The sequence below is a fragment of the Danio rerio genome, chromosome 14, assembly GCF_052040795.2.
Source record: "Danio rerio strain M-AB ecotype USA chromosome 14, GRCz13ab, whole genome shotgun sequence".
In the NCBI taxonomy this organism is placed as follows: domain Eukaryota; kingdom Metazoa; phylum Chordata; class Actinopteri; order Cypriniformes; family Danionidae; genus Danio; species Danio rerio.
In genome coordinates, this window is record NC_141034.1 from 56,480,001 (window position 1) to 56,496,786 (window position 16,786).

Consider the following 16,786-nt stretch of genomic DNA (forward strand, 5'->3'; position numbering starts at 1 on the left):
AAATATCAATATGATGTGCTGTCATTCCTTTTGATGCCGACTGGTTATGCGCTTCAAAAGAAAGCTCCGCCCTTGCTTGCATTATGGGCTGTCTGAGCGTTCAGTCTACATCATGTTACCAGTAAAAATGCAACAATTTTTGATTACCACCCTAGTGATTTAAGTCATGCATTTCTTTTTATTTGCTCCTAGCGATGCAAGTCTGCACAGAAATCATTCGCATGCAATTTAAAAATTGACAAATGATGGGGTCTCGTTTATTAAATGTTGCATGTTAAAACCTTCCTAAAAGTGAACATAGGGCAGAATAAATTTGTATTTATTAATAATAATGGCTCATATGATGTCCTAAAGAGGTCTAATCAAATCAATATTGTAGTTAAATATCTTTACTTAGGGATTAAACAAAAAATCCTGGTTGCCTTAAATTTAAGCTGAATCAAATAAACCTTATGAGTCCATTGAACTTGTATTATGTAAATTGACTTAAAACTGCGTAACTCAAAATGAAAGTTAGAACATGATTAACTTAGTTTAATATGTTACATTAAACTAAAAACGTTTGCTCTCAGGTCTAACTTATCATTATTTTTTGACAGTGTAGCTGCACACATTTAGATGTAAATTTACTTGTGTTCCGAATGCTGAGGCAGGGGTGTCAAACTCAACTCCTGGAGGGCCGAAGCCCTGCATAGTTTAGTTCCAACCCTGCTCTGACACACTTACCTGTAGATTTCAAACAAGCCTGAAGGACTCAATTAGTTTGATCAGGTGTGTTTAATTAGGGTTGGAACTAAACTGTGCAGAGCTGCGGCCCTTTTGGAACTGAATTTGACACCTGTGCTATAAGGCGTTTTAAACCAAAGTTTAAGATTCTTTTATGTATTGAATTTTTTATTGCTCTCATGGGATTAATTATAAAGCTGTCACGATAACCAGCGATTTAACCCCCATAGATCGCTGGAAAACATTCACACGAACTACAAATCTGCCAGTTTATGGACTACAGATCCCAGTCATGCAACATTTACATGTAGTCATTTATCAGACGCTTTTATCCAAAGCGACTTACAAATGATGACAAGGAAGCAACTTACACAACTATAAGAGCAACAATGAATAAGTGCTGTAGGCAAGTTTCAGGTGTGTAAAGTGTAAGAGGCAATACATTAGTAATTTATTTTTTTGTACAGTTAGCGGTGGAGCCAGAGAGGCAATTGCAGATTAGGAAGGAAAGTGGAGACTAAATAGCTGAGTTTTTAGTAGTTTCTTGAAGACAGCGAGTGACTCTGCTGTTCTGATGCAGTTAGGGAGTTCATTCCACCAACTGGGCAGATTAAACGCGAGAGTTCGGGAAAGTGATTCCTTCCCTCTTTGTTATGGAACCACGAGGCGACGTTCATTCACAGAACGCAAGTTTCTGGAGGGCACATACATCTGCAGAAGTGAGAGCAGATAAGAAGGAGCAAAGCCAGAAGTCGCTTTGTAAGCAAACATCAGAGCTTTGAATTTGATGCGAGCAGCAACTGGCAGCCAGTGCAAACGGATGAGCAGCGGATTGACATGTGCTCTTTTAGGTTCATTAAAGACCACTCGTGCTGCTGCGTTCTGAAGCAGCTGAAGAGGTTTGATAGAGTTAGCTGGAAGCCCGGCTAGTAGAGAATTGCACTAATCCAGTTTGGAGAGAACAAGAGCTTGAACAAGGAGTTGAGCTGCATGTTCAGATAAGAAGGGTTGGATCTTTCTGATGTTATAGAGTGCGAATCTGCAAGATCGAGCAGTTCTAGAAATGTGGTCAGAGAAGTTTAGTTGGTCATCAATCGTTACTCCAAGGCTTTTCACAGTTTTCAATGCAGCAATGGTTGCCCCATCCATCTGGATTAAAAAGTTATGATGTAGAGTCGGGTTGGCACTCTACATCAACAAACACACTCTCTGCAACAAACACACTCACCCGCTACAAGTCACCATTGATTAAACTGCATTATTAATTGTACTGAATTGTTTTCAAGAAACAATAAAGTATTCAAGTGAACCAGAATTTAAATGAACGACAAGAATACACCATGCATTCTTCCCTGCATATAAAGTGTTTTTGACTGAGCCCAATCATGCATGAATATTTTTTTGTAATACAAAAAAATAAAATAAATAAATAAATCCCCAGATCACTTATTTAGAAAATTATATTATAAAAATGGACATATCTTCTTCGAAAAAGTACATTTTATTGTGTAACTGTGCTGATGAGCTATATGCATGTGCTTGATAGCTGTAGTGTGCACCCAATGCATATTTTGAATGTAAAAAAAAGTATTTTGTAACAATAATTGTATTCAAAAAACATTAAATTGCATTAATAATTTATTGACTTGTATTCAAGAAACAAAGTATACAAGTGAACCAGAATTAAATTAAGCCACAAAAAAATACCATGCATTCTTCCCTGCAGATCTTAAGGCTTTTTATGACTGACTCCATTCATGCATGAATATATTTTTTTAGATGATCCTCCAGCTGTTACAGACCTAAATTGGTCCCAAATTGGAAAATGTGTTAATAACAACAGTAGTGTGCTTATTCACCTCTATTCAGTTATATACTATTTGGTGCTAGTTTGCAGCGTTTTTCACAACATATACAGTTGAAGTCAGAATTATTACCCCCAAATTGTTAGACCGCTTGTTTATTTTATCCCTAATTTCTGTTTAACTGAGAGCAGATTTTTTTTCATTTCTAAACATGATGGTTTTAATAACTCATTGCTAATAACTGATTTATTTTATCTTTGCCATGATGACAGTAAATAATATTAGACTAGATATGTTTTAAGACACTTCTATACAGCTTAAAGTGACATTTAAAGGCTTAACTAGGTAAATTAGGTTAACTAGGAGGGTTAGGGTAGTTAGGCAAGTCAATGTATAACAGTGGTTTGTTCTGTAGGTATCGAGAAAAAATATATAGCTTTAAGGGGCTTATAATTGTGTCCTTAAAATGGTGTTTAAAAAATTAAGAACTGCTTTTATCTTAGTCGAAATAAAACAAATAAGACTTTTTCCGGAAGAGAAAATATTATCAGACATACTGTGAACATTTCCTTGCTCTGTTAAACATCATTTGGGACATATTTAAAAAAGAAGAAAAAAATTGAAGGGGGCTAATAATTCTGACTTCAGCTGTATATGTTTCAGAAATCCTATTGCAATTGTTCTTTCAAACGGGGAATGCACAAATTTCCAGACCATGATGACTCCCACTTTTGAGAAACGTTTTTGAAAGGTCTCTGCTGAGATGATCCTCCAGCTGTTAGAGACGCAAATCGGTCCCCAAATCCTGATCTCCACCACCTGCTTCCTCCGGACGCCCTTCAGAAAGCACACGGTCAGCAGGAGGAACCAAAGATCAGCGCTGTCACCACAGAGACTAATCGCGCTCTTCCCCGAGGTGCTGTCAGTGGCTGGAGAAAGCTGGAGCGCGGCTGACCTTGAGAGCAGATGCATTTAATGTGCAGACACCGCTTCTCAGCGCATCGCGAGCAGTTTATATGAAAGCCTCGGGGTGAAAAAGCCCCTCCCGCAAGAGATAAGAGTGCATTTCCCAAGGTGCTTTTGGCCCGACTGCGAGATCTAAGTAAGATCTGTCCGCTTTAATGATGAACCATCTGCTTGAATACTCAATAGACTCCAGCACTCCGCAATACTAACGCAACAAAAGCGAGCAATTCTTTCCTCCAACTGTTATTACTCCGTAGGGTTTGTTCGGTGGTGACGGCGAGCATAAACATGAAAAATTTGCAGCGGCGCAGCGCTTGCTCTCAGCCCATCTGTGGTTCATCACCCAGCATATTTAAGGTTGTTCGGGGATGCTCTTCATTCTCTTGTGATCAATAACCCTCTAACTGTTTAATTGGCCATCAATCAACGACAGGCTGGAGTTAAACACGGAGGTGCTCAATCCCTGCCTTTTAATGCAAGTCCTCCGGGTGCTTTTGTATCCCTTAAGTTTGGCCGAGTTGCTCGCCGAGTGTTTATTTGTATGCGGCGCACAACAGCAGCGAGCAGCACACGAGACTTCCAGAGGGCTTCCACGAGGGAGCGTCGTCTTGACTACTGCCGTGATGCAGACTGAACGCTCAGACAGCCCATAATACAAGCAAAGGGCGGAGCTTTCTTTTGAACAGGCTTAAACACTCAGGAAGCTGTAGGATCTGCAGAGAAGGGTGCATGTCATTGTCTTGTGATTCAATTCAATTCTGGTTTACTTAAATACTTCATTATAACAGTTTGTTTTTACATTGCAAAAATCTGAATAAAAGTATGGGGATGTGTATGATATCAAGCATATGCATATAGTTCAGGGGTGTCCAAACTCGGTCCTGGAGGGCCGGTGTCCTGGAGAGTTTCTCAATATGCGTTCATGTGTCCTCGTGTTTCGTCATCATCAGCTGCCAAAGTGAAGTTCCAATGCTCAAGACCGCCATAGATATATACACTAGATATCGCATAGGGACCCTGAGCATGTGTCAATAGTGCCGCCACATTGGTACAGTGCTCCCAGGACAAATGTCATTCAACCGCACTAGTCAAGACAGTGTTATTACGTGAAGATGCGGGACTTTAGCGCTGTCTACGAGTGTAGTAACGAGCAAACAAAGAAAACAAAGCACAAAGGCAGAACATTTCATAGGTAATATTAAGTATTTTCTGTTTTTGCATGTTCTGAACTTTTGTGCTAATCAGGTAACGTTATTGATGATAACAGTCACTTACTGCATTCACCATACGGCAAAGCAGCTCCAACTCGCACTAAACACTCGGCTTATGCTAGTTTTGTTGAATAAAATCAGCAAACAATGCAAAAGAAATATGACAACGAGATGCTGCGCTGCCAGAAACTTGTATTATTGTCGGCTAACGTTAGTGAAATAGTGTTCGGGGGATTCATTCACAAGCGAATCGCTCCCTCCGTCAGTATGAGAAGTGAAAGCAGGAGAGGAGCTGTGTTTCAGGACATGATTAGATCAAATTTAACAGGGAGGGTGAATAGTACATTTCTGTACACACAAACACAAGCTTTTCGTCAGGAATGCCCGTGCGGTCACTGATCCATCAATGTAGAAAAGTGATGTACAATTATAATTTTTTGTAATTAGAAAAAAAATTACATACTAACATCCAGGAAAACTCCCGATCACAGATATATGTGTATTTGTGTATATCTCTGGCTTTGGATAGCCACAGTCCTCCACTGTACCTTGGTCCCTCATTCATTTCAAAGGAGCGCTACCCTGTAGCAAGATGGCGGCGCTATTGACGCATTCCGTCCAATAGACAACAATCGGCCAGGCGACATCTAGTGTATATATCTATGCAAGACCGCAAGGACAGAATATGTGTGAAACTTCCCGGACGTGATAGAGGATGCAGTCACTCTGGAAGTCCCAGAAGTCATTGCGACTGGAGGTGGGAAGCTCAGCATGTTATTTAGATTTATTATTAAAGTTCAGAGATATCACTTATTTACCTCAGGAGCCTCCCTAAATGAAACGGTGAATATAAACATCACCATGGACATCTTAATAAAGGAATAAAGTGTGTTTGTTTGGTAGAATTTGTATTAAAATCTGTTTATATTGTGCAACGTATATTTGTAAGGTCTTTATGCATAGTCACAGCCATACAGCCACAGCCATATCACCCTGCAGCCCAAGACCGGTTACTCACTGAAGCTAAGCAGGGCTGAGCCTGGATAGTACCTGGATGGGAGACCACTAGGGAACACTAGGTTGCAGTTGGAAGTGGTGTTAGTGAGGCCAGCAGGGGGCGCTCAACCCGTGGTCTGTGTGAGTCCTAATGCCCCAGTAAAAGTGAAGGGGACACTACACTGTCAGTGGGCGCCGTCTTTCGGATGAGACGTTAAACCGAGGTCCTGACTCTCTGCGGTCATTAAAAATCCCATGGCACTTCTCGTGAAAGAGCAGGGGTGTAACCCCGGTGTCCTGGCCAAAGTCCCTCTATCGGCCCTTACGATCATGGCCTCCCAATCATCCCCTTCCACCGAATTGGCTCGATCACTGTCTCTCCACTCCACCTATAGCTGGTGTGTGGTGAGCGCACTGGCGCCGTTGTCCTGTGGCAGCCGTCGCATCATCCAAGTGGATGCTGCACACTGGTGGTGATGTGGAGAGACCCCCCTCATGATTGTGAAGCGCTTTGGGTGTATGGCCATACACAATAAATGCGCTATATAAATACACATTACATTACATTACATAGTATATATTTTGAAAAGGAGGAAAAACAAATCAATAATAAAGAAATAAATGGTTGTATGGATGCTGTAATGTTTAAATCATTTTCCATTTAAAAACACATGAAGGTCTTGTGACCATCAGGAAGAACGCAACATCTCATTTCTCACAGGGCACGTTCTCTATTCTCGTGGTCTCCCTAGTTCAGAGGTGTCAAACTCAATTCCTGGAGGGCCGAAGCCCTGCACAGTTTAGTTCCAACCCTGCTCCGACACACTTACCTGTAGGTTTCAAACAAGCCTGAAGCCTCAACTTTAACTATGAGGTAAACACAAAACAAAACTTTCCATCCGGAGCTCCTTCACGGGACTCCACACTTGTAAACAATCGCTCCATCAGGCTCGCACCATTCACACGGCTCTTGGTCCCGCCCAGACTCGTCAGCGCTACCAAGCTGACCAATCACAGAGCTTGCGCTACGCGTCGTTGCGACGTGTAGTTAAATTTTTTGAGAGGTGCACGTCAGCGACGCCGACGGCCACGACGAAGGGCTATGCGTTAGCACCATAGCATACGCCGGCGTTTGACGCAGAAATATATTTCAGCCTTTACAGGCACACACAGTCAATTCAGGGAGATATTGACCTTATTCTAAAATGTGGAAGTGCGCCTGTTTTCGCGATTGTCTTAGGACTTCCGATTCAGTAAATATCCAATAACTATGCTCTAAAGTCAGGGGGCGCTTGACCATCATTCCACACTTTAACATGAAGTGAGGCGCCAGCCAAGTGAAACAACAGTACGAGAAAGCACCGGCGTCTTTCAAATCTGCGTTGTGAGGATATTTTAATTTTTGCCAGTAAGTATAATGCCAAAAAAAAAAAAAACCTGAACTAAAAATAACCGTGTGCAAGCATTGATTTATACGTATAACCATGACTGCACATCTGCAGCACCATCACCCAGCAATATCACTGTCTAAAGGCAGGATAGCAAGAGAAGGTAATAAATCCTCCAAATAGCAACAATGAGAGAATAGCAACTATGGGAGAAATGACTAGGAATAATAAACGGCAGAAAACGGTCAAACTACTTGCTCTACAAACAAATGTTTGCATGACTATACAGACCAAGTAGAATAATATAATAAGGAAATATCAGTTTGCAAAATCAAACAGCAAAGCGAGCCGTTTTTAATGTCAAAAAATGTATGGAAATGAATGAGACCGGAAGTATCAAGCCAAAAAGATTCAAATGGCAGTGCCCGCTCGGTGAAAAATAAGGGGAATTCAAGAGTTCACACTTAGCTGACAATCAATAAAGCGTATTTGGCATGCTGTCCCGGGAGAGAGCCCTGAGCTCGTAATATCCTCGAGCCCGGGGTTCCCTCCCGTTAGAAGGGCGAGAGGGGAATTCGAGGTCAGGTAGGTCTCGAGAACTCCCCTGCTTGTCACCGTGAGAAGTGTAAACTCAGGTTGTATTGAGTGATAATTTGTTTTAGTCGATTGGCTATGGTTTATGTTTTTGGACGGTGGGAGGAAACCGGGGAACCCGGGGAAAACCCACGCGAACACGGGGAGAACATGCAAACTCCACACAGAAACACCAACCAGCCCGATGGGTTGGACCGGCGGTGTTCTTGCTGTGAGGCAACAGTGCTAGCCACTGGGCCACCGTGTCGCCCGATCAGAAAAAGTGGGAGGATGTAGGGGTGGAAAGGGGGGGAGCTTCAAGACGAAGATAACTGGAGTGGAAAACTCAGGTTATTTATAATGCTTCTGTAATCATCTAATAGGGCTGATTACGGAGCTAACAAGGAGCCAGCCGTGTTGATTATAAGCACGTGATCCTCTCGAAATTAGTTTATGAATAAACCACACTAAAACGCACATAAATTATTTAAACGCAAAACCGAGAAAACAGAAGCTCACAGGCGCATATTGAACCGTGGAGGTCGTACCGTACGGTTCAATATTATATTGAGGACCGTGGCATCCCTACCGTCTAAGATGCTACAAAAGAACAATAAATGATACTGAGGGCTTGCACTGGTTAGAAAAGCACTCCCTTTACAGCAGTAGAAACACTGCTTTCTTTAATGTAACGTACAGTATATACTAAAAACAAACATCAGTATGTATAATGAATTTTATATTGTAAACGTCTCATTGCAGTCTGTAAAACAGAGTCTATGGTGGCTAAATGTTGTCTAGTATCAATCCAGAGCAACAATGAGGAACACAACATACAGGAATACATCCATTTCAAGCTTTTTAAGACAAACAAAGCACTGGTAAGACACAGTAATGAAATATTAATAGCATTCTGTATAGCTACTGCCTGCCGAAAGTGATTCTCTCCCAATAGCGGGCTGCTTTAACTGGACATCTAGGGCAAAAGATGCTTTTCGCAGCACCTTGACCCAGTGCATGGTGTGATGCCCTTTTCATAAAGACCCGGCCCCCCCTCCCTTTTTAGTGCTCTACATGTGTTTAAGTGAAGGAAAAGGGCACATTTGTGAGATCTGATGCAGTCTGATGGGAGTCTTCCCAACCCCAAAGGTTCATGTCACACTTCCTCATGTTCTCCACCTCGTGTTTCCTTTTCCATCTGCGTTTGACACTTATGGAGGAGACGCACATATATATATATAGCAGTGAGAGATAAGAAAAGAGCACATTTGTCATCAAATGGAGCATGCTCCTGGATTATGGAAAGCCAGCTGCTGTTGACTTACACTGTTTGCTTTTTCTTCATCTCTGTTACACCATTTCACGCCTCTCCATTTATCAAACTCAAACACGGCTATACATATATTATACAGTGCTCAGCATAAATGAGTGCAAACGAGTATTCTTATTCATTTCTCTGAGAATTTAGACAATAATTGTTGATGCATTTAACAGAACAACCACATGTAGGATTTGCACTTAGTTAGAAACACTTCTATGTTCTCAATATTTTTGTAACCAGCAAAGATCTTATAATATTTCATAATTAAATGTGTATTTTATTTTCTATAGCATGTTAATTGTGTGCGAGGCAGTGGCGCAGTAGGTAGGGCTGTCGCCTCACAGCAAGAAGGTCGCTGGGTCGAGCCTCGGCTCAGTTGGCGTTTCTGTGTGGAGTTTGCATGTTCTCCCTGCCTTTGCGTGGGTTTCCTCCGGGTGCGCCGGTTTCCCCCACAGTCCAAACACATGCGGTGCAGGTGAATTGGGTAGGCTAAATTGTCCGTAGTGTATGAGTGTGTGTGAATGTGTGTGTGGATGTTTCCCGGAGATGGGTTGTGGCTGGAAGGGCATCCGCTGCGTAAAAACTTGCTGTATAAGTTGGTGGTTCATTCAGCTGTGGCAACCCCAGATTAATAAAGGGACTAAGCCGACAAGAAAATAAATGAATGAATGTTCAACTTAATTTGTTTGTTTAAATTCAGCCAAAATAAATTGTTTACAACCAATTCACGTAAAAAAAATAAAATAAAATTGAGTAAATCCAAGGAATCATCTTTGAATATTTTATTTTAGTGTAGTGCCACAGTATACAGTGGTACAACTGTTTCTTAAAGAACAGTTTTGTACCTTTGTAAAATTTGTACCTTATATAGTACAGAAAAGACCTCTTATGATATTGCTCTGTACCTTTTATAGTGCAATTGAAATAAAGGTACACAATTGTTCTCATCAAAAAGGTACATTCAAGAGTTCACACTTAACTGATGATTGATTATAAAGTGTTTTTGGCATACTGTCCTTGGAGAGAGCTCTGAGCTCATAAGATCCTCAATTTTTTCAGAATCTTCAAATTATTATTATTATTATTAATTTTTTTGTTAGATTAGCTCTAGTTTTGTCTTTGGCATTAACTAGTAAAAAGTAAAAAATAATAATAATAAATCCACATTTTGCTTTTTTTGACATGCACATCACCATTAAAACCAGCCGGCAAATGCCAAAATCTAGTCTAAAGGTTCAACTTTAAAATTTACATGCATCATTTGACTTTAGAGCTTGCAAGTACAAGGGCAAAAATCTTTTTCCTCATATTCCTTTATTATTTTCCCGCATGCACATCACCATATAAACCAGCCTCCAAAAGCCAGAATCTAGTCTAAATGTTCAACTTTAAAAATGCAAGTTGAAAAATCATCACCTTTAAATATCATCATTGAAAAGTCATTGGTTAGTATCAGAAGTACCCAATATAACCGCAGAATCTTTTTTCCTTTACATGCATCATTTGACTTTAGAGCCTGCAAGTAAAAGGGCAAAAATGTTTTTCCTTAATTTGCTTTTCCCACTTTTTTGGACATGCACATCATCATAAAAACCAGCCTGCAAATGCCAAAATCCAGTCTAAATGTTCAACTTTAAAAATGCAAGTTGAAATATCTTCCTCTTCAAATATCTTCATTGCTCAGTCAGTGGTTAGCATCAGAAGCCGGACATAACAGCAGAATCATTTTCTGTACACATATCATTTTACTTTAGAGCTTGCAAGTACTTTTTTCCCCTCATTTTCTCTTTTTTTTTTTTTTTTTTGACATGCACATCATCATAAAAACCAGCCTGCAAATGCCCAAATCCAGTTTAAATGTTTATCTTTAAAAATGCAAGTTAATAATAATAAAAATAATAATGTATTTTATTTAAAGGTGCCTTTCATGACACTCAAGGGACCGGTAGAGGACAGTTGAAAAAATTGTTCATCTTGAAATATCTTCATTGGTTAGTCTAGTCAGACATATAAGCAGAATCTTTTCTTTAAAGGCATCATTTGACTTTAGAGCTTGGAAGAAAAATGGCAAAACTATTTTTCCTCATTTTGATTCCATTTTTTTTTTTTTTTTGACATGCACATCACCATAAAACCAGCCTGCAAATGCCAAAATCTAAATGTTCAACTTCAAAAATACACATTGAAATATCTTCATCTCCTTTTGGTTCGTCATTGACAAGTCATTGGTTAGTATCAGAAGCCGGACATAACGGCAGGATCTTTTTCTTTGTATGCATCATTTGACTTTAGAGCTTGCAAGTAACTCTTTGTTCTCATTTTCCTTCCTTTTTTTGACATGCACTTCACCATATAATCCAGCCTGCAAATGCTAAAATCTAAATGTTCAACTTCAAAAATACATGTTAAAATATCTTCATCTTCAAATATCTTCATTGGTTAGTATAATCCAACATATAAGCAGGATCTTTTCTTTACAGGCATCAGTTGATTTAAGAGCTTGGAAGAAAAATGGCAAAATATTTTTCCTCATTTTGCTTGCATTTTTTTTTTTTTTTTTTGACATGCACTTTACCATCTAAACTAGCCTCCAAAATCTAGTCTAAATGTTCAACTTTTTAAATGCAAGTTGAAATATCTTCCTCTTCAAATATCTTCATTGGTCAGCCATTGGTTAGCATCAGAAGCCAGACATAACAGCAGAATATTTTTTCTGTACATATATCATTTGACTTTAGAGCTTGCAAGTACTTTTTCCCCTCATTTTCTTTTCATTTTTTTTTGACATGCACATCATGATGAAAACCAGCCTGCAAATGCCCAAATCCAGTCAAAAATTTCATCTTTAAAAATGCAAGTTGATAAATGTTCATCTTGAAATATCTTCATTGGTTAGTATAGTCCGACATATAAGCAGGATCTTTTCTTTACAGGCATCAGTTGACTTTAGAGCTTGCAAGTAAAAGAGCAAAAATAATTTTCCTCATTTTCCCTTCAGTTTTTTTGCTTTTGACATGCACATCACCATAAAACCAGCATGCAAATGCCAAAATCTAAATGTTCAACTTCAAAAATACATGTTAAAATATCTTAAAATTTAAATATCATCATTGGTCAGTCATTGAAAAGTCATTGGCTAGTATCAAAGCCAAGACATAACAGCAGGATCTTTTCTTTGCATGCATCATTTGACTTTGGAGCTTGCAAGTAAAAGGGCAAAAATCTTTTCCCTCATTCTGCTTTCATTTATTTATTTTTTTGACATGTACATCACCATAAAACCAGCCTGCAAATGCCAAAATCTAGTCTAAATGTTCAACTTCAAAAATGCAAGTGGAATTATTTTCATCATCATTGGTTAGTCATTGAAAAGTCATTGGTTAGCATCAGAATCCTGATAAAGCAGCAGAATCTTCTCTTTGCATGCATCATTTGACTTGAGCTTGCACGTAAAAGGGCAAAAATCTCTCTTCATTGCGCTTTGCCCATTTTTTTTAAATCATAAAACCAGCCTGCAAATGCCAAAATCTAGCCTAAACATTCAACTTCAAAAATGCAAGTTTAAATATCTTTAAATATCTTCATTGCTCAGTCATTGATTAGCATCAGAAGTCCGACATAACAGCAGGAGATTTTCTTTACATGCATCATATGACTTGCAAGTAAAAGTGCAAAAATCTTTTTCCTTTGATTTTTTGACCTGCACACCATCATATAAACCAGCCCGCAAATGCCCAAATCTAGTCTAAACGTTCAAAAATTTAAGTTGAAATATCTCCACAACCGCAGCTCGCAGTAATCCAAATGACGACAGTAACATCACGTCTCTAGGGTCCGAAGGGCCTTTGAGAAGCTTCTTAATCGCATAAGAAAGCTTTTGAGTTTCGTTGCAGCCTTTCAGTGAACATCCAAGCACACTCAGAGCAGTGCCAAAAATCTTTGAAACAAGCCCACCACAAAACCCCAACCACAGAAATGCCCCGTCTCTTTCTCACACATGGAGAAAACAGCAAAGCCATTATATTAGTGCTTTTCCAAAGAGCTGGGAACAAACAAGAAGCCATACTTTACTGCGACTGCATGTGCATTCAGAGTGTTCACTAAATATGATGAAGTATGCAGGATAAAAACACTGAAAACAACTATTCATTAGATTTACTTAGTATTTTACAAAGATAAGTGGTTGCAAACAGTTTATATGAGCTTAATTTAAACAAACAAATTCAATTAAGTAAAGTTCAACAACATTTGTTTGTTTAAATTCAGCCAATATACATCATTTGCTTTCCTTAAAACATTTAGTAAATACAATGAAGTTGAAGTTCAGTGTATCATATCTGCCATATAGTGTGCACCTTCTGACAACCTGAAATAAACACTCGGGTACTGTTAGGTACATTTTATATACAAGGAACAATCGAGATTGCTGTTCTGTTCAGACAAGATCACTTACAGCGGGTGAAATCCATAAAAACTGCATCTAAGAATAGAGTATAAGCCATATACAGTGCTCAGCAAAGGAGTACACGCTTCACAGATCTCTTTTTTAAATTCATATTTTCTATAGGATGCTTTACAATAATATATATGTGGATATACATTAGATCAGTCAGTGACAAAGACAAAAATTAGTACACCAAAAATAATATTTTGGGGAAATATATTAAATAAAGTTAATAATTGAAAAAATAAATGAGAAATTAAAAAAAAAAAAAAAAAAAAATATATATATATATATATATATATATATATATATATATATATATATATATATATATATATATATATATATATATATATATAATTTTTTTTTCTTGACCATTTTAAGGGATATAACATTAATAAAATTGATTTATTTAAATGCAAATAATTGGCTATATTTACGGAGAAATATTAATATATTAATTCTGATTACCTGCTCAACCGATACTAACAACATGACATACTGAAATACCCTATATATATATATATATATATATTCCAAATAGATCCTTTAAACCGTTTCATTGGCCCATGAATTTTGCCTGCTTGTTGTCAAACTATTTCATAACTGCAACCTGAGGCAGTTTAACCATATCTTAACGTTAAAACAGCTGTCATAACATTTATCAATATGTAGATCTTTTTGTAATCTTGGAAGCGAAGGAAATTCATAAATGTAATATAGGAAATATGTTAGGATTAATGTTACTGTTTACATCCCTCATAATGTCTATATTAAGCAACTGATGTCAAAAGCTGTACATGTTTTTAATGCAAGTTGACGTATAAATAATTTTGCATGTTAATATGACAGTATGCATTATATAATAATTTTAAAATGTTTTAATTATTTTATTTATTTTATTTTTTTGTGCGTGTGTGTGTTTGTTTGTTTTTTGAGTCCAACACTGAAAAAAAAATAAAATTCTTACTTTGATGTTTTGTCTTGTTTCTTGCCCAAATATTTAAAATAATGATAATAATAAAGAAGCTTTTCTGGACAAGCAAAAAATTGTCTTGTTTTCAAAAATAAAAAATCTAAATTTACCAAGTTTGCCCTTAAAACAAAAAAAAATAATCTGCCAATGGGTTAAGCAAAATAATCTTATTTTTTGTTTTGACAAAAGATAATTTTTTTACCCTATTGGCAGAATATTTTGCTTGTTTTAAGGGAAAACTCACCTTATCTTGGCATATTATTTGTTAAAAAAAGACTATATGTTTTCATTGTCTAGAAAATACTTTACATAGTCTTCATTGTAGAAATAACTCAAATATAGTACAATTATCTTTGTTAAAGCTACAAGTTTTATAATAACAAAACCAAAAATAAATAAATAAATAAATAAATAAAACTTTCACTATTAGATGCACATATATAAATGTAATGTTTCATGATTTAACCAAATGTGTGTGTGTGTGTGTGTGTGTGTGTGTGTGTATATATGACTACACGATACACTACAAAGACAATGTGGTACAGAGGATATGGGCTTCCATAGATCAAGTCTTCATTGTAGAAATAATTAAAACACAACTTTGATCTTTGTTATAATTTCTTGTGACTTAATAATTTAAATGTGCTTGATATCCTACATATCCACACACTTAAAACTAATTTTTCATTATTATGGTTAAAGATTCCCCAAGTTCTGATTTCTGGATAATTATAACCCCGACTTGCGATTGCAGATCTCGCAATGCAGATTCACACACTGCGATATGGATGCTGAAACAATATATAGCGCAAGTCTTGCTGCATGGAAAAATAAATCCAAAAATGTTGAAAAAAACAAAACTCTCTCTATCAGATGCACATATCTAAATGTAATGCTTCATGATTTTAAATTTGTAGATATTTGGTCTAGAAACAGGACTAAAATTCAAGCTAAAAAAAAAAGCCTTTTTTGCAGTGCACATAAAATCCTGAAGTAAATATAGCAGAGGCACTAACACAAGCTCTAGCAAAACACAAACACACAGACACCAACGACAACGTGGTGTAACAGAGGGAAAGGGCTTCCATATAGTCTTCATTGTAGAAATAATTCAAATACAGTACAATGAATCTTTGCTAACGATACAAGTTTTATAATTTCTCATGGCTAAATGGTTTTCATTTGCTTTAAATCCTACATAGCCACACACTTAAAACCAATCTTTCACTATTACGATTAAAGATTCAACATGTTCTGATTTCTGGATAATTATAACCCCAACTCGCGATTGCAGATCTCGTAAAGCAGATTCACACACTGAGATATGGATGCTGAAACAATATAAAGCGCAAGTCTTGCTGCACGGAAAAATAAATCAAAAAATTGAGGGAAAAAAAACTTTATCAGACGCACATATCTAAATGTAATGCTTCCTGATTTAAACATTTGTAGATATTTATTCTAAAAACGAGACTAAAAATTGAAGAAAAGCAGTGCACAACAAAATCCTGAAGTGAATCTAACAGAGGCACTAACAAAACACACACACACACACACACAAAGACAATGTGCTGATTCCTTGAGTCTGTAAACTGATGAAAAGCCTCCTGTCGGCTGGACGGTAGCTGATCTCCCTGAAGGCAGCACATTGTTCAGGGAAGAGTCTCTGGTGTTCGCTCTGATCAAGACTGACAGGGCGACCTTTATTTTTGACCGGATTATGTTTCAGGGGAAAGACAAGTTCAGGCTTTTTCTTTTTTTTTTTCTATGTACAAAAATGCACCGTCAGCCTGTTTTCTCCCCTGGCGAGAGCACCTTGTGCGATCTTCTATGATCTCTGGACTAACAATGTCTGCGAGCACAAGCTTCCATTATTTCTCCTCCATCCAATTTACGTTTTTTTGTTCCCTTCTCCTCCTCCACCTCGCAAGTCTGGAGAATAGAAACGTGCCCGTGTGATCTTTTCCCATTCGCAAGACAAGCTAGATAAGTGTCCTTGACAAATTAAACAGAGCATATGAAGATGGTGGGAATTTAGGATCTTTTTTTATTATTATTCTTCTATACATGATGGCCTGAAATCTGCTGGAATTATGATATTGGAAAATAATATTTTGTTTTTTTCTGGTTAAACTTTACAGTAAGGTGTCATTAGTTAATGGATTTACTATTGTGAAGTATTCATGCATTCATTTTGCTTTGCCTTAATGCCTTTATTTATCAGGGGACACCACAGTGGAAGGAACCACCAACAATTCCAGACTATGTTTTTTGCAGCGGCTGCCCTTCCAGCTGCAACCCAATATTGGCAAACACCCATACACATTCTCACACGCACGCAAACACACACAAACACACACACACACACACACACACACAC

General features: G+C 37.7%; 1 protein-coding gene and 2 long non-coding RNA genes across 9 annotated transcripts in view; 1 reads left to right on the plus strand and 2 right to left on the minus strand.

Annotated features, from left to right (window-relative positions):
- Nucleotides 1-9,149, minus strand: part of LOC147834071 (uncharacterized) — a 22,914-nt gene extending 13,765 nt beyond the window's left edge. Inside the window, exon 1 of the long non-coding RNA XR_015508032.1 lies at nucleotides 8,144-9,149. This is a non-coding gene — a long non-coding RNA (uncharacterized LOC147834071). The remainder of the gene's footprint in view (nucleotides 1-8,143) is intronic.
- LOC147834072 (uncharacterized) overlaps nucleotides 1-9,223 on the plus strand; it is a 9,713-nt gene extending 490 nt beyond the window's left edge. Inside the window, exons 1-3 of the long non-coding RNA XR_015508054.1 lie at nucleotides 1-63; nucleotides 4,198-5,670; nucleotides 6,279-9,223. The exon at nucleotides 1-63 is cut by the window's left edge and continues 490 nt beyond it. This is a non-coding gene — a long non-coding RNA (uncharacterized LOC147834072). The remainder of the gene's footprint in view (nucleotides 64-4,197; nucleotides 5,671-6,278) is intronic.
- The window catches only part of unc5a (unc-5 netrin receptor A), a 716,311-nt gene that overhangs the window by 693,353 nt on the left and 6,172 nt on the right, over nucleotides 1-16,786 (minus strand). The gene's annotated exons all lie outside the window — the stretch shown is intronic.